Source organism: Lineus longissimus, chromosome 15, assembly GCF_910592395.1.
Source record: "Lineus longissimus chromosome 15, tnLinLong1.2, whole genome shotgun sequence".
Lineage (NCBI taxonomy): Eukaryota > Metazoa > Nemertea > Pilidiophora > Heteronemertea > Lineidae > Lineus > Lineus longissimus.
In genome coordinates, this window is record NC_088322.1 from 6,263,595 (window position 1) to 6,287,123 (window position 23,529).

The 23,529-nt window shown below is 42.2% G+C and overlaps 1 protein-coding gene across 1 annotated transcript in view; it reads left to right on the top strand.

The window, feature by feature from the left end:
- The first annotated feature begins 2,140 nt into the window (after positions 1 to 2,140).
- Positions 2,141 to 23,529, top strand: part of LOC135499279 (SPATS2-like protein) — a 48,856-nt gene continuing 27,467 nt past the window's right edge. The window contains exon 1 of the mRNA XM_064789954.1: positions 2,141 to 2,237. The gene's annotated coding sequence lies outside the window, so the exon portion shown is untranslated. The remainder of the gene's footprint in view (positions 2,238 to 23,529) is intronic.

The following is a 23,529-nucleotide window of genomic DNA, read 5'->3' on the forward strand; positions in this document are numbered from 1 at the left end:
CTTTTGAAAACAAGTTGGCCTACATTTTTAGGAAATAGTGCTCTACACCCGTGGTTAAGATTAGTTGGATTTACAATTCTTTAAACAGTTTTTATGGCATGTTTGAGAGGTAAGAAAAAAATTATTGAAGAGCAAAAGTTGAGATGTGAACATTAAATGCGAAGTATGAACCCCTGCCCTAACAATAATCGCATTGATTTGTTACCTTTCAACTCAAAATATTGTCCATGCGACTATAGTCTATAGTGACTGGTAAAAATGTGCTTTTCTTAATGCTTGAATGCCTGGTTTCATTGTGCACATTGTCTAATTAGCTTAATTAATTACCGAGTCAAAAAATAAAAAATTTCTGAGATCAACTATCCAGATAGGTTACAAATATTAAGTGAAATTATTTTATCTCAACTTTTACTATAGCGTGACCGGAGGGGCTATACACCAACTGATAATGTTTCGATATCAAAACCGCTTAAACCGCAAGTTTAACTCTCTCAAGGAATCAAACCTTTTATTCCCTGACTTTTTCTTGGAGGTCTAATCACAGAGTCTCTGAATTCTTAAATCTAACTTCACTGAAAACGTAACTCAGTCAAAAATTGGTAAGTTGACCAATTTAAGCTAAGTTGCCCAACTTCAGCGACCAGATAAACTTTGAGGTCATCTTACCAGCCAGCAATTTACGAAGCTTGATTTTGGCCAGTTGACTAAGGTAGGTTCAGCTGGACTGACCCACTTGGTCATTTGACTTGGTCATTAGACTTGACCAGCCCGATCAGTCACCATCAGAATTACGACCTTGGCAGAATCCGCGCGAATGCCAAGTCATGGATTTCTGGTATTGCAGAGAGGGGATCCGGTTTCTGGAGCGATGTGATTTGATCTGGTTATAGGTTTGGTTCCCTGTTCGTCTTCTTTTGTCACGTGCTTTCATTTATGGTCACGTGAGTTCCCCGCGTCGCAATTTAGGTCAAAAATGACATGAGGTGAACTGGGCATACGAACGCCCAGAAGGCTCATTCAAAGTTAGAATTCAGCATTCGAACCTCTAATTTCATATTGAGTTCAATAACAAAGTCATTTTCGGGTACATTCGCACACGTACCAGAACGAGGTTTGAATAGAATTTCTCGCCTTCCGTATCGGTCCTAGACCAACATATGTTTACAGTGTTGCTTTAAAGGGAGACTCTAATAATCACAGAAAAGTGTTCTTTAATTTGATGTGATATTAGAGAATTTTCCATTTGACGTCACCTTCGTCATCATCTCGGAACCCTTCGGGTATTTCCTGAAAGCCGTCAAAAGTCTTCGTCGAGAAGGCTGGGACTACAACTGTAAAAATCGTGGCCTCGCGTGGGGGACTTCTTTCGAACATGGATCACATTTTGGTTTTTTACAGATCAAGCGGTTTCATAGCAGAGCCAACAGCTGCCATTAAAGGAAAGACTATATGTATATATGTATTCATTAAATAAAGCAGATGGTGTTGACATGAAATGACATCGTCCCATATTACGAGTCAATATTCATTCATGAAATCCATTCATAAAATATATGCTGCAAGTATTTTCCATCCATGTTTATTTTGTTCTTTTTTGCTTTTTTAAAATCTTCACACACAAAAGCTAGTGCTCAAAATTTCTACTGTTTTACTGACCACACCCGTCATGGACTTTATATAGTCCAGGCAATGATTTGATAGTCCAGTAATGGATCTGATAGCTATAGTCCAACCAGAGTCCAGCCAGGGCACCGATCTATTTACCACGAGCAGCTCAGTGGATGTAGTTGTGTTTTGCCGTGAATCACCCCTCCCCCTCCCCCCCCCCCCCCCCCCCTCAAACACACACGGTGTGTTATTTGTTATTTCATGTGACTTAGTCTGTTGAAGCGACCATGCAGTACCGATCACAAAAAACATGACTTTAATGAGCAAACTTGGGCATAAGGTATAATAAAACGAAAGTTAAATGCTTTGCCATGAATGTCACTCGCAACTTCCTGTTTCAACAAGATCCTCCAGCGCAGGCATATATATATATGGCATATATAACATGATATATATAAATAGCCTATAACCAATGCAGCTTCGGATAGGCCTATACAAGTGAAGACGCACCATCTGGTCTCATGAACGCTGATCGATACATCAATCTCTCACAGGCCCGCTATTCGGTGGACTGCTCTGGCCCGTCAAGTCAACTTGTGGAATAACGAATTTCGAAGGCGTTTCAACAGGTAGGACTACTGTTCCCTACACCTATGGGGCACTTTCTTTCGCTTCCATCACTGGCAGGTCACCCCCCCCCCCCGCCTCCTCTTTTAGAAGTAGCTTTTGATCAGGTTCCTGATTATTAGGAAAAGGGAAAGTAAGACAGAGGCCATATAAGATACTGATTTGTTGTGGTTTTTAGTTATGTTCGTCTTTGCGTCAGTTCGAGCGATGAATTCCATCGCAACTGCTTTATTTCAAAAAGGAGCGGTTGCTTTCACTGGAACACACCGCAGTGACCTAATGGAACAAAAAGGGAATCCCCCAACCCGGCCTCCTATCTCGAAGTCTCTTTATTTTAAGCGTCGCGTTGACAGGCGAATGCGCGTCCGCCGAATGAATAAGAGAAAACTTCTTATTTTAAAGTGAAAATGTAGTTCTCTCACAATTGTGGGCATAAACGCACCTAGAAGAAAAAATTGTTTCACCACGATATCGCAAGAACTCGAGAATATGAAGTATCATGTCTGCTCGACTGAACCGTGTTAGATGTATGGTCGCTGTTTATCGGGATATCGCTGTTCATGACGAAGACAAAGTCGTCCTCATGTATGTGAGATCCATAAGGACGACGTTTACTTGCCTTCATCATAAGGCAGGAATCGCAACCCTCACGAAGAGCTACGAACGATCAAGTACGAGGTATGTAAACGTGCTTCAAATTCAAGGAGGACTTATAACAACACATACCTTTCTGAGTTCGTACTTCGCCGTTCGTATGGTCTGTGGGTTTTCGGGTCTCGGACATGCTTCCCGAAATTGGTGGCTTGCATTGTAACTAACTTTTTACCCCTTGTCCGTCATCAAAGGCATTCAAGTGTGTTGGTCAACCATGAATATCTCCTTTGTCCCTCCACCATAAGGCCTAGTTTCCCCTTATGACATCACTATTTCGGACACTCAGCGCCCCATTTCTCAGTGGAAAGGTGTATACTAACAACTCGTTTCGTAATTCGTTATTCGTGAGTGAGGTGCCGGAAACTCGCCGAGTGTCGCTTAAATGATTTCGCAGAGGACTTGATGACACCCGGCACTGGCCTTCGTACTTCGTCGTTCGTAAGGGTTGTGAAACGTGCATGACTATTTAGGATTACCTACTGTTGGGAGACAAGAAAAGTGACAATGCATCTTTACATCGAAAAACATTGATTTTCCGGCATATTTCTAAGCCGCCGCCCTTGGTTGTGTGTGAACTCGGATTTCTGCGTCATACGACCTCGGTCAAACTAGGTAAAACTTGTTGGGAAATGTGTTATAAGCTTTTGGTCTTGATTTCGTACTATTATACCACCGGATCCTGTCGTGCTGCTGTGCAAACGGGTGAAGAAGGCCCTTCTCTGCAAACAATCGCAGCTAGCTGTGATCATAATCACTACTACATGTGACAAACGGATCTCTCGTCTGTGGGTAATATTGGAGATCCGATATTGAATCGCAGATCCGTCGCTGCGACCTGCGATGTTTGAATCCCTCGTTTGCTGGGCGCTTTATACACTGAATGCGAGGTTTTTGCGACAGGCCCATTTTTGTGAAGTGACGATGCGACTGTATATGAATATCTCACATCCTCGAAAAACCAAAGCCAGTCATATCCTCCTCACACTCGGTCGTAAGTGCCGAGTGATGGCCAGGACCCGGTTGTTCAAAAGCACTCAATTCACGTTATCCCTATAAAAGGTTACGTTAAAGTATCATGAAAGACGTTAATATCTCTTTCCCTTAATCGCATTACAATTTTCACGTTAAGACCCAACGACACCCGCCGTTGAAGCTAACGTGGTTTTGAACAACCCAGCCCTGTAGTTCAGGATGCTATCTCAAGGCTACACACCACCTTTTTAACCTCCTTTTGATATCAACTGCCATGACTTTTTCCCAATATCTCACTCGAACCTAATATATTGACAGGGCAGGAAGACCTCACCCAGGGCATACATCCATAGAATTTTTGACAGGTCATTACCATAATAATTTCAGGATTTAATTGGGAATCTGGTGTTTTTTGGGTCGTTTTTGTCGTATTTCACCCGTCCGCCACGTTTGAGTGCTTTGCGGGTAATTTGTATCCCCAAATCCAAACTCGGTGAACATATCAGATGTATCGGGCTCAAAGTTCATTAGAATGCACGGCAGAAACAGCTTTATTTCGTGATATCAGAGTAACTATCGGCTATTGGTGACGTCATTGGCGCCATTTTTCTTGACCTCGATTCAAAAGGCTTTTTCAAAAAGGCCATTCAAACGATAAAATCAGCTACAAATATTCTTTATCAACTTATTGAACTATACAAAAACGATACATGGAGAAAAGACCTCACAACAATCGAAATGAAAGATTATTTTGAGGAGAACTATTCTGGCCGATTCACTCCGCCACTAGCGCGACCTCGTCACAATTGATCATGTGGTGACGATTTTTCGTAATGGCGAGTGGCGTAGAATGGCGTTAGAGGGACTACGTCTGTCCCCTGACCTCGCTGTCCCCAGAAGCCCCTCTAGCGATTTTTTAATAATCTACGTCATAGAGACAATGCACTGCGCTTCATTGCTTCATAAATTCAATTTATCATACCACAACTTTATCTAACATTAAATGTAAAAGCCATACGCGGTGTTTCACTGCCGTATTGAAAAATATGGAAATGTTGATTGAAATGCATTAAAATATTGGGGTGAGGTCTTGTTGATGCCTCCTTATTCAAAAACACATGTGTTTACCATTGATCGTTGAATAAAACCTCGGCATCACTACAACCATATCTTTTATGGAAGGCCTATACGCACTCGCTAGTAATATTTTGTATGGTGCGACCCAATACATGTACTGTGAAAAGTTATGACAGGTTTCTTTTAGATCGTTCGCTTATATCATGATATATGACAAATGAAAAGGGAAATTATCTCCCCAAAAAAGGGTCCAAGGGACGAAAGATGCATGCCTGTTGATCGTTAAGTCCACGTGTCTTTATAACTGTCAACCTTAGACAGGCATAGAAGAATTGATCGGATCTGTGGGACAGTTCCACACAGAAACCTTGAACCGTCTTACAGCCAGGTTGTTGGGACACAAGAAGAAGATTTTGGGGATAAACCGTCACAATATAGAATGGATCACTGCTTTCCTGCAAGGTCGAACAATGAGTGTTGTTGCGAATGGTGATACATCGCGGCCTGGGTTGGTGACCAGTGGCATCCACCAGGGGTGTGTCGTCCTGTTTGCAGTCATATCAACGATGTACCCCCTGCAACATGCTGGCTGATGACCTGAAAGTTCTTGTGCCTCGTGTGAAATATGCCTGATACCTGATTGTATGAAAATGGGGGGGGGGGCACAACAATTCTTGAAAGCTCCGAGACAGAGAAGGGCCTGGGTGTCTATGTGGATAACGCGCTTTCTTTTGACAGACACGAGGAGAAACTGGTCAAAAGGTGTTAATAAAATCATTTGGGTCATGAAACGATGCGTCTCCTCCAGGGTTTATGTGCTCACTCTAAAAAAAACCCTGTACACAACGCTCGTCTGCCCGCATCTCGAATACAGTAGCTCGATGCCCAACACAGCTACGGAGACAAGCCTTCAAGCACCGAGTTATAAACCCTTGGAATGCCCTGTCCAGGGACACTGTCTCCTCCAAGACGCTCATACAGTTCCAAAAGACCGTAGAACAGGACAGGAAGCTCAATGTGCACAATCTTACTGGTCTCGCCATCTGACTCTTCTAAAAAAACTAAGAATTAAAAATGTGAATACTTTAATAGTTCAAGGACTTTTTTCCCTCGCACATTGTGAACATAAGAGTACACAAAAATACTTATTTTGTACATAATTATTCTATCGGATACGGACTAAGTCATGAACCAAGCGTGGGACTCTTCTCTTTTCCCAAGAAGATTGTTCATGATTGCATACCCTGATAAAATTGGTCAGATGGCGTTTTAAGAGCTCGTCTTCGGATCGATTCTTAAATAGAATCGACTCGAACTCTCCGAAAATCGACTCGAACTCTCCGAGAATCGACTCAAACTCTCTGAGAATCGACTCGAACTCCAGTATGTGCCAGGATCTAGGGATTGGTGCGCACGCGTATGCTATGAACGGATGTCTGTACGGACGGGGGTCCGTCTCAAGATGTATCACCGTTGCCTGATCTGTGTGGTCACTGTATGATTGCATGTTATCGTTACACATTTTTTATGTACATATACAGTAGAACCACTCTATTAAGGACACCCTTGGGACTGACAAATGCCGCTGCCCTTGATAGAGAGGTGTCCTGATTAGAGAGGTCAAATTGAATGGAAACATTTAAATTTTGACCAAAACTAGTGTCCTTAATAGCGAGGGTGTCCTTGATAGAGAGGTGTCCGTTAAGGGAGGTTCTACTGTATTTCATACGATTCTTTTATATCGTCCATATGTTAGGTTTTCAAATAATTATTTTATATTTGTGATGCAAGCATATCTATCAGATGCTTAAACGTCCATAATGCAAATCCTCAGTATTTCTTTATTTCTTTGTGCAAAGCCATCTAATAGATACTCTGTCATCCATATGTTGTGTTATTTCTTTGTGCAAAGCCATCTATTAGATACTCTGTCATCCATATGTTGTGTTATCAAATTCTTCTTTTATATTTGTGATGTAAGCATATCTATCAGATGCTTAAACGTCCATAATGCAAATCCTCGGTATTTCTTTATATCTTTGTACCAAACCATCTGATAGATACTCGATCATCCATATGTTATGATTTCAAATAATTATTTTATATTTGTGATGTAAGCATATCTATCAGATGTTTAAACGTCCATAATGCAAATCCTCAGTATTTCGTTGACAAGACATCTGATAGATTCTCTATCGTCCATATGTTGTGTTATCAAATTCTTCTTTTATATTTGTGATGCAAGCATATCTATTAGATGCTAGAACGTCCATAACGCAAACCCTCAGGATATCAATCCCATCAAAAAATGTTTGAATTGATAAAACTTGATGTTGCCATCCGACTGCACACTTAATCCTCGTCCATCTTTAACAGAAACTTTTCATTAGAACTCCGATGAGGTGAAAAGTTATTGATACAACATAGTTGCCATGCAGTCTCCAATATGGGACACTGTCACCTCCAAGTGAATCCTACGGACTAGATCCCCTCTGATCTCGGACGAGGCACTATCACCTACCCCTTCCCAAGATGAGATGCTGTCACATCCAGTTACAGATATGACACTGATAGGTCACCCTATAGACAAGACACTGTCAACACTAATTAAATGAGACAGTGTCAACTCTTGTCCCGGTAAGACAATGTCATTACCACCGTTGGGACTCCTCTTCCCTCTAGTATCAAAGAAGACAGTGTGACTTCAAGTATTAAATACGACACTGTCAGCTACCAGATAAGACACTGCCAGTTACATTCCCAGATCATTGAGACAAGACCACCATTGAATATTCATATGTTGGAGGTTCCAGACCTATCAATTAGACGCGAGTATGTTTTTAACTGTCAAGTGCATATTCGGAGAGGTATTGAAAAGATATTTGGTGTGGCAAGTCTACAGATGTAAAGAAATTATTTGATGAAAAAAAATCAATTTTGAATTTTGCTAATTTGGCAATGGGAGGCGAGTTTTTGAGATTTTTCTGCAAGTTGGCTGAAACGAGTGGAAATATCAACGTCTGTCCAATTTGTCGATTATCAAAACATTTCCGTGGTCACTTACCAGTTTACTTTTCACCATTTACTTGCCCGTCTGTCCGGAGTATCATATCAAAATTCAGATTCACAACCTCACGCAGTTTTTGATGCGACGCGGTCAAACACTGACTAGCTGCTAAAAGGCTTAAAAAATCAATGGTGGTTCGTCTCTGAGACTTTCTGCTACAATACCAGATGGGACACCGTCAGCTACAGTAACATATAGGACAATGTCACCTCCAGTAACAAATAAGACAGGGCGAAATGAATAAAGACTAGCAAATACTTTTATTTAAATATTGTACAGAAAGGCCAAGTGTCAATGAACATGGAGTTTTAGATAAAAGCATTTTGTAGTCTTTATTCATATCACACATTGTCACCCCCAGTATTGAATAAGACGCTGTCAGGTTCCAGAAAGGACACTGCTGTTAGATACAGTCCCGTGTAAGACAGTTACACCTCTTTTGACCAAATAAGACTCTGTGAGCTCTAGTCCAAGATAAGACTGCTCCATAACACTGCTACTTACAGTTCCAGATTAGACAATGTCACATCCAGTACCAAATAATACACTGTGATATGGGATCGTGATATGAATAAAGACTGCAAATGCTTTTACTTCAGTTTTGTACAGAAAGGCCTAGTGTAAATCATGGAGATTGAGATAGAAGCATTTGCTAGTCGTCATTCACATCACCCGGTGGACACTGTCGGCACAGTGCCAATAAAAACAATGTTTCATCCAGCACCGGAAAGACACTATCAGCAGCACACCAAGATTAGACGTGTCGTAGATGCAGCCCGAGATGAGCGGTATGTCACATCCAGTACCGAATAAGTCCGGGTCAGCTACAGTTCAAGATGAATGTCACATCCAGCCCTTTCGGTCTCTTATGTCCGTTGTGCCTCGTCCCATTTCAGCCACATGAGTTTCAGCTCCTCTGACATAGTCCTCCTCCAAGTGAATTTGGGTTGACCTCGCTTTCTCTTTCCCAGAGAAGTTTTTGGAATGGTGCTTGGGTTCACCCGGAGGAAATGTCCAAGCCATCTTAGTCTGCGGCGTCTGATTACATCAGCAATGTCCTCCTGATCTAGACCCATCTCGAGTGTCCTTCGAATAAATCGTAAAATGCAATGAGGACCTCCGCTACACGTGGCCTCAACAAATCGATGCAGTGAATGATATGTATCTACACGACATGGCTTTCATGGCAAATACAATTTTCGTGACCAAAACGCATAAAATCAGCAATTCGGAAGATTACAAACATTTTACTTCAAGGTTCTATCAGGAGCAACCTTGAAGAATCGAAGCACTTCCTATCAAGTTAAAAGCATAAGCTATGCTTATTCAAGGTCACATCATCTACGAGATAAGACAGTCAGATAAGACAATTATACCTCCAGAGTCAAATAAGACACTGTCAGCTTTAGTACAAGGTAAGATGTCGTCACATCCGGTACCAGATAGACACTATTAGCTACAGTACCAGATAAGACAATGTCACATCCAGTACCAGATATAACACTGTCAGCTACAGTACCAGATAAGACAATGTCACATCCAGTACCAGATATAACACTGTCAGCTACAGTACCAGATAAGACAATGTCACATCCAGTACTAGATAAAGCACTGTAAGCTACAGTCCCAGATAAGACAATGTCACATCCAGTACCAGATAAAACACTGTCAGCTACAGTACCAGATAAGACAATGTCACATCCAGTACCAGATATAACACTGTCAGCTACAGTACCAGATGAGACAATGTCACATCCAGTACCAGATACAAGACAATGTCACATCCAGTACAGATATAACACTGTCAGCTACAGTACCAGATAAGACAATGTCACATCCAGTACCAGATATAACACTGTCAGCTACAGTACCAGATAAGACAATTTCACCTCCAGTACCAAATTAGACATGACAATGGTACAACAAATACATTTTGATCGGGTCGAGGGCAGATCGATGTGGTCTTTTCGATTGGCCAGTTTAAAAAGATCACTCCTAGGCAGTTGGTTAAAAGATATGTGTCGATGTTAAAGACGGGTGCTTGAACGTCGCCAGCCGCTGCTTTGGGAAGGTATCTTGAACGGGGCTTTGGCATGTCATCTTGACCACCAAGGCTCTTGCATCTTGACATCCAAGGCGGTTTAACTCTTGGCAGCCTAGCTCCAGCATCTAGTGGATAGAGTTCAACGCAAAGGTCAACACTAGATCCTGCCACTGATTAGACCAATACTTCGTCTCCAAAAGGGACGAAGTGCGAGGGACCTATGGCGAAAATGATTGGTTGACGAAATAATAGCCTGATTGGTTGGCTAGCCTTGTGACGTCGAATTGTTTTTTACTGTTTTTTTTATAATGGTTTAAGCTTAAATGTGTTCGGGCTGGAATTCTTGGCTTTTTTCGAGCTCACACATAGGCTCGATATACAGCGTAGCGGATCGAGGCTATATAATGGGCTAGCCACTGATGTACTCCAGTGCAAATCCGCCATTGGTGACGTCATTGGTGCCAAAAACTATTTCTCTCGACCCTTTTCAAAATATGTGATTCAAACGGTAACATCAGCTACAAACATTCTTAATCAAATTATCGAACTTGATAAAGACGTTATATTGAGAAATGATTGAAATGTTGAAATGAAAGATTATTTTGAGGAGTAACCATTTTGGCCGATTCACTCTACCACTTGCGCTGCCTCGTCACAAATGTCATGCGGTGAGGACTCGGATTGATTTTTCACAATGGCGACGTCCATTGGCATCAGAGGGACTACGTCCGTCCCCTAACCTCGCCGTCCCCACTTGTCCCTCTAATGTTAGAATGCTGGTCTTCTCTCATTAAAAGAACATAGAAATCAACGAACTATACATCAGTGTCTTATTGGTCTTGGCAGATTCTTCTTCTTCATCTTCTTCTTCAGCGTTCCCTCTGCGCTTGGAGTATTCCTTTCTCAAAGTATGAAGCGTATTAGGGGCGTCCGAGTTGTTTGACTTTTAGTATCCAGAAAGGGTGGTTTTCTCTACGGTATTGTCACAACCACACAGAAGGGAAAGATGACATCCATCTTCGAAGGACGCCGTCGATCACACACGTCCTTCAAAGATGGACGTATGATAATTGGGCAACGTTTGTCATACATCGGTCGTGATATTGGTCATAGTTGGTACGGGTAAATCAATGTCCGAACAGAGTACGGCCATGGATTATTGACCGCTCTCTCACACCATTTGAATAAAGATCATGAATGGCTCACATGCAATTTGTGACAGATGCCACTGCACTTATATTTCAGAAAGGCATTGTGATGTCCCACACATTTTTCTTTGTGAAATTGTATCTGATTGTTCAGGCGGAGCATTATTGACCCAGTCGTCCATGTGATGTGGGAGATGGGGTGATTTCGGCAGAATCTGGGAAAGGTTTTTTTAGTCCGAAACGACGTCACTAGTCTAGATATAAAGTATCGGCGTCAAAACATTACATAACATTTCTGCGTATTGGTTCACAGCCCACTGAATCTAGGGTCAGTTAGGGGTTAAACGATTGTAAAATGTCCAGGAAGGGTTAAGGCAGAAGAAGGAGAAGGAATCAACCCTCTTTGGATTTCTTGCTCCCTCTTCTGCCTGAACCCTAGTTTTACGCTGTCATCAGCCCCCCCCCCCCCCCCGCTTGGTTACATGCGGTGGCCAATACAACATTTACGCAAATACTGACAGAGAGAAAATGCTTGATAACTGTTTTGGAGAATGAACAGACGGTTGAAGCATCAACATGCAGGCATTTATTTCTGCAGGTTACCCCTCTATATAAAGCAAGGCTTAGGCTAGAGGAATGTACATTCTCTTTTTAGAGGGAGTTTGTACAATATAACAACCACCAGACTATTCATTTCCCAATGCCGGTGTAGGAGTTTAAAATGTCCTAGGATAGAATGCCCGGAAAAAACAAAGGATTCTATTATGCGCTTCAATCTCTGAGCTATTGACGGTCAGGGTCTCAATAGAACCATATTGCAGAATACAATAGGGCCGGACACTTTTTCCAGGGGGGCGTTTGTTACTGTTACACCGGCAATATCAAACAATTCTTGCGAGGTACTCATTTGACAGTGAGGGTGGCACTATATGAAGATTCGTGTAAGAGATTTACCGTCGCACTAAACCCAGGCTTAAAGCAATATGGGGTGGATACTCATTGCAAAATATCGAGAGGCCGCGTATATTGAAAACCACTGGTTACACCGAGGCAAGACCACAATTGATTTTTTAAGCCTTTTAGCAGTTAAATTGTCAATGTTTGACCGCGACGCATCAAATAATGCGTGCGGTTGTGAATCTGAAATTTAGATTATGTTATTCCGGACATTCGGGCAAGTAAATGGCGAAAAATAAACTGGTGATTGACCACGGAAATTTTTTGATAATCGACAAATTAGACAGACTTTGATATTTCCACTCTTTTCAGCCAACTGGCAGAAAAAACTCAAAACACGCCCCCTATTACCCAATTAGCAAAATTCGAAATTAATTTTTCATCAAATAATTTCTTTATATCTGTAGACTTGCCACAGCAAATATTTTTTCAAAACCTCTCCAAATATGTACTGGAGAGTTAAAAACATGCACTCGTCTAATTGATAGGCCTCGACCCTCCAACCGGCTTTGAATATTCATTAGTGGTCTTGTCTCCACCTGAAGGATGGAAGGGGTATCACTATAGCTGTCCGTACCATCTCGATTGTGGTATCGGGTCCACTAAAAACGAGAAATTTAATACAGTTTATACCACAGTTGGGATCGAAACACAATTTCTTTGAAAATAAAGATTTGGTTGTCGAGAGCAAGAGGAGCCCCCCCCCCGGACCCGCGCCTGTGACGTATACATGTAGATATACCAATCTGCTAGCAACCCTTTTATCCGCCCATTTTATTACTTAGCGAAGTTTACCAATTCTCCTCAAACCATTTCCACAAAGGCGTGTACTGGTGCCGTCTACAGCCTAGACTCTTTCATAAGTCTCCTCACTTCATTCAATCATAAGACTCTACCTATGAACAGCCAAGGGGATCAGTGGCAGAGTGAGAGCGCCGGGCATATAACCAGGAGGTCGTCCGTCCGCGGATCAGCACTGTTTCATCTTTGTCCATGGGCAAGGCACTAAACCCTACTTGCTTCTCTCCACCCAGGAGTAAATGGGTAGGCCTAGCAGGCTTGCCTTGCGATAGACCAGCATCCTATCCAGGGGGCGTAATATTGTCCTCTGCTTCGGAAACCGGGATAAAACTCCGGCCGAATGAGCCGCGGCTTGTGGCCCGAACTGACGGCGATACTTCAATTGCCTGTGTTCTCACTCGTACTTTTCCGTGAGTACTCGGTAATTTTCCTTATAAAAACAGAGAGCTGTTTCCGGTGGATTTGTTTATCAAGAAATGTCTCGAAAATATGCTGCAAAATCAGGTAGTGTACAAATAAAAGATTTAATTCCTCATTTTTTTTGTCCATTAATGTAATGCGCTTTATTTGTTCATAATCAGAGCTGCAGTTATTGCGAGTTAGCGGAGTTTTGAAGGGTTTCGTGGGGTCCGGATCTGGGCATGCAGATTCTGGCACTTCGCTGTACAAAATGCACAGCGACAGTGTGTCACTGTCACCGAGTGTCATGTCAGTGAACCAACATGTATGTCGATGTAGCCTATAGGCCTACCTGTCTGTCATTGACATTACATAATTTCCACAGTTGTGTGCTTGACATGATGGGCTGACATGATAATCAGGGAAGTTGAATCTCCAACATCATGTACCTAACCTTAAAAAAACTGGAGACTTTTTTCATGAATACGACAATTACACTTTGCGACGGTTCACTTTAGACAATGGGAGACTGCTAAAATGTGGAATTGGGAGTCTCCCATTGTCTAAATTCAAATTCAAATTGAAAAAAGCGTACCGTCGCAACTTCCGGGCCAACTCTGTAAGTGTCGTAGAAGGAGACTTAACGTCTCCCTCAAGAATTAGAAAATAGAAGGGAGACGTATTCATTCATTCAACATGGCCGCTTGTTTGCCGAGTGGCAAGCGCGGTTTTCAAATGGAAATTACTCACATTTATTTTGAGATTCTATTTGAGGCGCTGAGGGTATAAACATCGTGCACGTCAAAGAAATCGCAGAGCCTCGGGAGACATTGCATCCCAGCGGGGCAACATTCGGCATGTTACCCTCCGTGGTGGGCAATATTCATATAATACGGCCATTATGACATTAGTCCACACGCCTCGACGATATTCAATTATGGTGACACATAGAATCGTGGTATTACTCATGTTGTGAAGGCGAGGCATCACTGGTCGGGTGGATTTTCCTGGTTCGCATACCCAATCAGGGATACCCTTAACTAAGAGCCAAGAGCCACGATCATCTTTTTTTACAGGACAGATAGGCGTACGTACTTGTCTATCACTGCACCATCTAAACACGTGTGACTGTACAGAGTGTATGAAGTGCAGGCACAATGTACACCGTATTGTACAGACGGCGTAACGATAGTATGATAAAAAATCCAGGCTGCAGACAACCCCTGTCCAGGCGGCGATGTCTCACAACGTCATAAACGGTTCCAAAAAAACTTTATTCATTAGCACCTGTGGGCCTCGGGCTCCCAAAGATAATAATTATATTCATTTGTCTATATTTTCATTTGCTCGTGGCTTTCCTAGCGGCACTTAGCTCTTGGCTCTGGCTCTTAGTTTAGGGTGTCCTACCCAATCATGCTTCAGAATTCCAACATTCCAAATTTCCTTGGGTTGTTTCGATCTGCCACTTTTAAAACTTCGGTCCTTTTCCAGCGTGGTGTGATTAGACAATTCATCGCCACACTCTGTTTGAATTTGCCATTTGCGACATACACGGCAAGCCGGAGAATGGTGCGCTATCAATTTTCAGCCTGATCAGATATCCAATATGGCCACCTGGTGGCCATATTGGATATCACACTTTCAATTGTAAGAGTACATGTAACTGCAGAACAAGTTGCCTGATAGGCTTGATTTTCCTGTTGCATGATGGGTTGGAGAGGCGTGTTGATACCGGGCCCGACCCAATATCTAAAATGGCTGCGATCTTGGGCTTTTTGTGCACTTTGGACTGGAATGTATCTGCAGAACGAGTCCCTTGATAAGCTTCAGTTTTCTGTGGCTTGTTCGATTGGGAAGGGAGAGATGCACTTTCGATTTTTTACCATTCAGCCCAATCTGATATCCAATATGGCCACCATATGCAGTACCGATGGACTCCATTTTTTTGGTGCCATGATGCATTGATGGGGTGGGGTGGGAAAGGTGCCCTACTTTGGGCTTAATTTGATATATTGTATGGCTATCAGGCGGGCATCCTTGTTTTCACTGTCTGGACTAGTGTAATAGCAGAATAAGTCGCCTGCTGTCATGATGAGGTGAGGTTGGAAAGGCACCGTCCTGGTTTTTTGCCCTCTTTAGATTTTGTCATCTGGCCTGCAGTCTGCAGAACAAGTCGCCCAATAGGCTTGAAATTTGTGTGCCATGATAGGCAGGGGTCCCCTATTGATTTTGGGCCGGGTCTGAAATCCAGGAGGGCCACTTGCAGTGGTCTAGGTAAATCGTCATAGAAAAAATCCATGATTAAAGATTTGAAAACTTGCTTTTTGCTCACTTACTCTAGGCATTTATAATATCTAAAAATTGAATGAGGAATTAAATTTCATTGCACTAAATCGTAATTTTTTTCTTTCAAATTTGACTGTGCCTGGGTCTTACTCTAACCATTATGAATAATTACAAACTTGCCTCAGAAACTCCAACACTGTACCTCCCCACTAAGAGCCCAATCAAATCAAAGAAATGTCTAAAATAATCCCCAGTTTGGTTGTAATGACCCAGGGCACGTCTTTTGGTTATGCTGTATTCAGCAAGTGTTTTGCCGTTGTTTACCCATCTCTATAGTGAATAGACTTTAAGTACCGATCAAGAATAAGGAAATATGGCTAATGCACAAATATCAATTTTAACTGTTGTTTTGTTACAACACAGTGAATTTGAACTCAAATATTCAGGCACTGTCCTGAGTTGTATGCACATGGTAGTAATGTAAGTGATTGGTGAACTTTGGTAAAGTTTAGGAAGTGACTACTTGGCAAGCCCAGCTTACCAAACAGCGACTTTTTCTTGTCCTGAATGGAGAGCCGAACTCATTAATATTAAAGTAAAGTCTCCAGCTCGCCAAACAGGGTAGATTTTTTATCTGTTTGGCAAGCCCGGCTGGCCGAACAGGGTGGCTTTTTCGTGCTGTTTGGCAAGCGGCTCTCCAAACAGGACAAAAAAGATGCCTGTTCGGCGAGCGGCTTGCCAAATAGACCCAGTGTAATGTTTTTGAGTGTTTCTGTTTTTGAGTGTTTCCCCTCATTGTTTGGGAACGCTCAAAAATAGATTGACAAGTTTTTCTGTGTATCCCCCCTATTGAAAAGTCGTGGTCTCTCTAGCTGCCTATTGTTTGGAAACACTGACACATGGGAAACAACCACAGATGTTACACCGGCCTAAAGCTTAATAATAGGGGATTGAAGGGCCTATGTATGTCGTTTGATTGAGACAATCCACAGCACCACTGAGATGATGCACTGTTGTAATGGATATATTGCATGAGGGATTTAAGACCTTTCTGGACCAAACACAACATATTTTGCAGAATTCAAAGGGGTACGGTTAATAGCAAAGCAATTGGCCCTGAATTGGCCTGTTCAAAGCTGCTGAGCTACTGTTTTTTTAGTGTAATTTGCCTGCTGCAACATGCATTTTCAAGGCTTTCAGATTTAGACTCCTTTCCTGGTTTTTTTTAGCAAGTCAGATTTTTTTACTCCAGCATTGGAATGCAGACTTGTGACATTTTTGGCATGATTCAGAGTTCAAAGCACTTTCTTGAATTAATCTTAAAGCGCTCACAAATTCATCCTGGACTCATCAAGATGCGACCATCTTAGGTTGTGGATAGTTTAATAGGGAGGAATGACTGACGCACCGTGCTAGGATTTTGTTGCATGGGACAGGACAGGATCTTCAGGCAATTTTGAAGAAGGGCACACTTTCCTTGGACAGAGCTCAGCAAGATAACATTTTTGCAAGTCAAAAACAACAAAAAAGCAATCAAGCCGGATGCAGCAAAAGCTACATTAAGTGTTTGATGCCTCGGATAATATTTAAAACTCCGAAATGGGTCGAACTGTCAATCATTTTGATTTGGACAAATCAAGTTAGTGATCTAGGTTCAAACCACAAAAATGTCAAAGGCCTAAATATACTTCATGAGTGGGGGGCCTATTGTGTTCACAAAAAAGATCGTTCTTGAGAACCTTTGACGTTTGACGTCATTGACGTATGCCAATCGGGGTCCACCCTTTACTGTATTTAGAAACCTGGCCTAAATCCTTACAATTTAGGCCTATGTTATACTCACTTATTCTTTTATCTTATGTAAAAAGCCAGTTTGACGTGGTTTAGGTATTGGTTTATAGCATATATTTCATTCACTCAAGTGACGCCAGCTGAGAATCACAGGCATTTGATGTAGGATTTCTTCTTGTTAATGTTGTAGTTCAGAACTGGCGGAAAAGTTTGATGAGGTCAAGAGTAACTCTTATTCTTAAGTTAAAAAACCAAGCGACTGGCTTTCCAATTATGAGTTAGGGAACTTCTATCAGCAGCTTGTTTAGGTGCCAAGCTGATCCAGGGTCCACCAGAAAATTGCCAGGCTGCCCCAAGGGTGCCAGACAGCTCATCCCATCAGCTTGGTGCCAAAAAAGCTGGTTTTTGTTTTTGACTTCCCAATCACATTTCAACCAGGAAACACGTGGTAAATGTTGATAAAAAATCAACTTTTTGAAGCCAAGAAACTCTCTTAAAGAGTAGAGACACACTGCTTTTCATTACTGGAGTCACAGTGAGCATTTAAAACGACCCTGTGCTTCTGGTTGGGGGGGGGGGGTCAGTTATCCCGAAAAACAAATGAAAGCGTTTCATTAAAAACTTGAAATTTTTTGAATTATTTTTGCTAAGCGGCATTATGCACCCTCCTACACCTTTGAACTGCATAAGAACAATACAGTTGAAAGGCCTGTTGTGCACGTTGTGTTTTTACCCCTTGATGGGCGAGATAAAAAATTTCACCTTATAAATTTTTGTTGAAATGAAAGTCACTTGCTGTCTTCCTTCCATTAGTTCCAATCGAGACTGAACGGAAGTGCTGCACTTCAGACAGCTGTATCATCGAATGTCATGGAGTCATAAAGGCGGTGGTTAAAAATGTAAAAATGTTTTATAACTGTTGATGTAGAGCAACTCCATCTGTGTCCCATCCGTCAACACCTCCTGTTCTATAGTTATTCAATGTAAATTAGGATCATAATGCATGAATTTTAAACTTTGACACCAATGCAAACTTCTGTCAATGCCTGATATTATACCGGGTGTACACAATTAACTGTTCAGTCCAAAGTAGCCCCATCCTTCCTTATTATGCCTTCCCTTTCCAGAGGGTAAGAATCATCTTGTTCTGAAGCAGTTTTCCAGTGTGAAGCACTGAATGAAGGCAATGCAGCGTATTCAGTGTCATGGCACTTTTATACTTGATATATCCAGCGTCATGGTACTTTCATACCAGGTTTAGTGTCAGGTAATCCAGCGTCATGGTACTTTCATACTAGGTTTAGTGTCAGGTAATCCAGCGTCATGGTACTTTCATACTAGGTTTAGTGTCAGGTAATCCAGCGTCATGGTACTTTCATACCAGGTTTAGTGTCAGGTAATCCAGCGTCATGGTACTTTCATACCAGGTTTAGTGTCAGGTAATCCAGCGTCATGGTACTTTCATACCAGGTTTAGTGTCAGGTAATCCAGCGTCATGGTACTTTCATACCAGGTTTAGTGTCAGGTAATCCAGCGTCATGGTACTTTCATACTAGGTTTAGTGTCAGGTAATCCAGCGTCATGGTACTTTCATACCAGGTTTAGTGTCAGGTAATCCAGCGTCATGGCACTTTCATACCAGGTTTAGTGTCAGGTAATCCAGTGTCATGGTACTTTCATACCAGGTTTAGTGTCAGGTAATCCAGCGTCATGGCACTTTCATACCAGGTTTAGTGTCAGGTAATCCAGTGTCATGGTACTTTCATACTAGGTTTAGTGTCAGGTAATCCAGCGTCATGGTACTTTCATACCAGGTTTAGTGTCAGGTAATCCAGCGTCATGGTACTTTCATACTAGGTTTAGTGTCAGGTAATCCAGCGTCATGGTACTTTCATACCAGGTTTAGTGTCAGGTAATCCAGCGTCATGGCACTTTCATACCAGGTTTAGTGTCAGGTAATCCAGTGTCATGGTACTTTCATACCAGGTTTAGTGTCAGGTAATCCAGCGTCATGGCACTTTCATACCAGGTTTAGTGTCAGGTAATCCAGTGTCATGGCACTTTCATACCAGGTTTAGTGTCAGGTAATCCAGTGTCATGGCACTTTCATAGTGATAAGAAAAGACTACAACAATCAACAATGGACTATGTTTTCAGTTAATTTTTCAAAACACAATTTTATCTTGGAAGTTAGTTGACCATCAATGGTTGACGTTTCAGATTGATGCCTGGTTGAAAGTCTGCCTGAAATATTCTTTAAAAAACACCAGGGCTTGACTTGATTTGATCTCAAATTATCCTGACTTGTGTCACACTTGATTTATTGAGGCCACGTGAGATTTTGATGATTTATGGCACAAAGTGTGGGCAGTACTATTAATATAGTTGAAGCTGTTGACATGATTTCAATAAATTTCAAGAATTAATTTCCCAACACATTGGACTTTAAAACAATAAATTTTTGTGACCTACTTCATTCATTGTTGGCCTAAATTAATCTACGTTTGTAAGCTGGGAAGTGTGTTTGTGATCTGGACGCCTTGTGGTTGACATTTATCCCAACTAGGGAACATAAGCCTTTTGCCAACACCTTTGCAGGTTCATCAGCCTTGTGGTTGACATTTATCCCACCTACGGAACATAAGCCTTTCGCCAACACCTTTGCAGGTTCATCAGCCATGTGGTTGACATTTATCCCACCTACGGAACATATGCCTCTCGCCAACACCTTTGCAGGTTCATCAGCCATCATGTAGTATGTGATCATCTCATGGTCTGCTTTTGGTGCTGTCAAGGGCTGGCCGATTTATCAGGGGTGTGTGACGGTCTAATGCCGTGGTCACACTGGCGTTTTAATACGTATTGAATGCGCTTTAAAAGTTTATTGAGGTGCCACACTCAATTTGGTTCATATGGTTTCAATTCGCTTTTAAGCTCAGATAGCAGAAGTAATGACTTCATCTAATTAACTATCAGAGCCTGTTTTCTGTTCCTGACCCTACACCCAGGGGCACTTTCCCTTGGCCTTGTGAAATTTATTTGTGAAATTTATTTTTTTACATGGGTTGGGGTGGAGGGCTCTTTCAATAATGCAAGTTCAGGCATGGGAGGAACAATGCCCTTTTGATCCGGTGTCAGCAATGTCGCATATTAGTTCTATGTTTAATAAGTGGAGATGGAGGGAGCCTTCATTCCCCAGCTCATGTGAAACCACGTGAAGAGAGAAGATAATGAAGAATATGTGGAATGTAGTATTTTCATTTGATTTATAGTTCATGGGTATTTTCGTGGGTGGGAATGGGGGTGTGTTGGGAAGTGTTGGGAGACTTAGGGAAGATAGAGGAAAGTATAGAGAAGGTGGGATGAGGAAATGTAAGGAGTGAAAGAGATAATGTGCATCATTGGACGCGGTGATCATATGCCTGATTTCTCCAATACTTATGGTCTTAGTTCCACCTATCCAAAATCCCCGGGTTTTTCGACACCCGTGTCTTCGCCGTTTGTAAGAAAAACCCGACGAGTGCTTCCACCTATAAAATAAGCATAATATATTGTTAGTCGATCCGGCGACAGGTGCCACTGTAGTTAGTACCTCTCCTGTGTTTTGTCAATGTTGGAGGTTAGAAAGTGTGTACCACACATGCGCGGTAGGGACAGCAGTTACAGAAATCGAACGCGCCATCTGTCGCCGTGCTAAGGAACTACAGATTGCCGTGTTTCTTGCGCTTCCACCTATTAGAAAACCCGGTGTCAAACCCATGTTTAAATAAGCCCCATCGCGAGCTCGATGGGGCTAATAGACACAGGGTTTTCACACACGGGTCTATTTAATCATGGCAATTCAAAGGTGGAAGCGCCAAAAACACGGGGATTTACTAGGTGGAAGTGCAACTTATTATGTCAGTGGAGCAATGGGAACCAGTGGTGCCGCTTGTAATGAGGTAAAATCCTGTCTAGGCACTCTAATCAACACTCTCATAAAATATCACTACTGTGGTGAGGTGATGATTAAGTGCCAGTTATGAAACAATCAGAAGTATTGGAACTTAAACAGTGACACCATTCTACATGTACATGTACACTAAACCTGGGGTCATCTGAAACAACACGTCGGTGATAGGCTGAAAACAATTTTGCATAGACCTATAGCCGCACGTACACCACCTGAAAATGGACCACGAATCTTGGTTCGCGAACCAATGCTGCACCATCGAAAATCCACCAAGCGCGTACACCAGCGCTGCAGCTAGTTATAAAATCCGGCAACAGATGGCGCGCAAACAATAAGCGGAAAGCGTCTTTTCGAAAGCGCCGCCTGTCGCCAAACCATCTAACTAGCTAATTGCCTATCCATTAGCACGTACACCACGACAAAGCCGAGCTTTTAACAAGCCGGGCGAATTTGGACGGCAATTTATATCGGCAATGGATTGCCGAACCAATTTGTCGCGGCAATGTGGTGGTGTACGTGCAATTGGTCCACCAATATTTCGTGGTGTACGCGCAGCTTATATTTCTGCAGTCCCCCAACTTGCCCAGTCCTTCGGGGATGGTCCCTCATACATATTATTATTAAGTCATGCAGTGATTGTGTTGTGATATATATTGCAATGGTTGGAGAACCTTGAACCCTCACAATACTTCAATATTGTAATCAGAGGCCGTGCCATGAGGGTACAATACCAGGCGTTGGTGCCTTACTGTGGCCTCGAGTGAATCACTTTAAATATCGTCACTTGCCTTCAGAACCATGTTGTAGGCCTCATGCCAGTTTGTTACCAGCCTGTTGGGAGACCACCTAGTTTTAATACAGTTGTTACCTAGTAACGATACAGACTCAGTTGAAACTTGGTGAGTTGTTAGTTCATGGAAACCTTTGCTCAAGGCAGGGGGTCTGGCTTTAGTTTACATTTTAGCACCATCCTCCCTCGTAGTGTTTGGTGAGATGAACAGGGGCAGCGGTAGCGCAGTGGAAGAGAGTCGGCCTCATGATCAGGAGGTCGTGGGTTCGACTCCCGGCCGAGTCACTGCTTAGTTCCCCTACTGGTCGAGTTCAAGTGAGCGCCTTGTGGTTGCTCCTTGAAACCCCTGATTGATTTCTGTGGAGACCGGGGTAATAATATGATATCCCAAAGCGCTTTGAGCCAGAACTATAGTGTCATGGAATTGCGCTATATAAAAGACTCATTATTATTATAACAATTTAACCTCCATGTTTCATTTCATCTACCACTAAATCATTCCCAGGTGAGCACAATGTCCTCAGGACATTTTGTTTTGTTTGCCCTTCCGATTCGACTCCCAGGACAGTGGACAGTCTTGAATTTTGTCGTCTATAGTATCTCATTTCCGTTGGGTAACTCAATAACCAGTGTTCATTTCATCTTACCATGGTATGATTATCATGTACTGCCATTGTGCTTTTTGGCAGTTTCAATGGTTTTCAACATATAATATGTGACTCGCTCTACCAAAACTAGGCGCTTGTCGCATCTGAACTCGACAGGTTGATACGGACTTGTTGTTCATTTCCCTATTGTAGACCTTTTGTGAAATCTATTACAAACTGATTTGGTCACATTTCACAATGGTCTACAATAGGGAAATGAACAACAAGTCCGTATCAACCTGTCAAGTTCAGATGCGACAAGCGCCTAGTTTTGGTAGAGCGAGTCACAAATGCTCTTGTCCATAAGTGGCGCTTCGGTGATGAAAACTTATTAGAATTTGTTGCCTCTTTCTTGTGAACACCATGACATCTTAATCGTTTGTAGATCATGTGAGACTACATCATTTGTTGTAATTTTTTTGTAATATCTTGTTTCCGAATCATACATCTGTAACCGTTGATGCTATTCATGATGTCATCTGCTTATAGTATGATAGACATATACTGGCATTGTGCCACCAAGCTACAAGTGCAGGTCTTCCGCAAAAGAAATAAGACCAGCCTAGTGGGACGCTTCCCTAACATTCGTTACTGTTGATTTTCACAGCAGTTTTGCTGACGGGACAAATTGAAACTCGTGATATCATGGTGTGCATTTGTGTTGACGCTGAGCTATTACTCAAGGTGTAGACCAAAAGTGGTGTCAGTT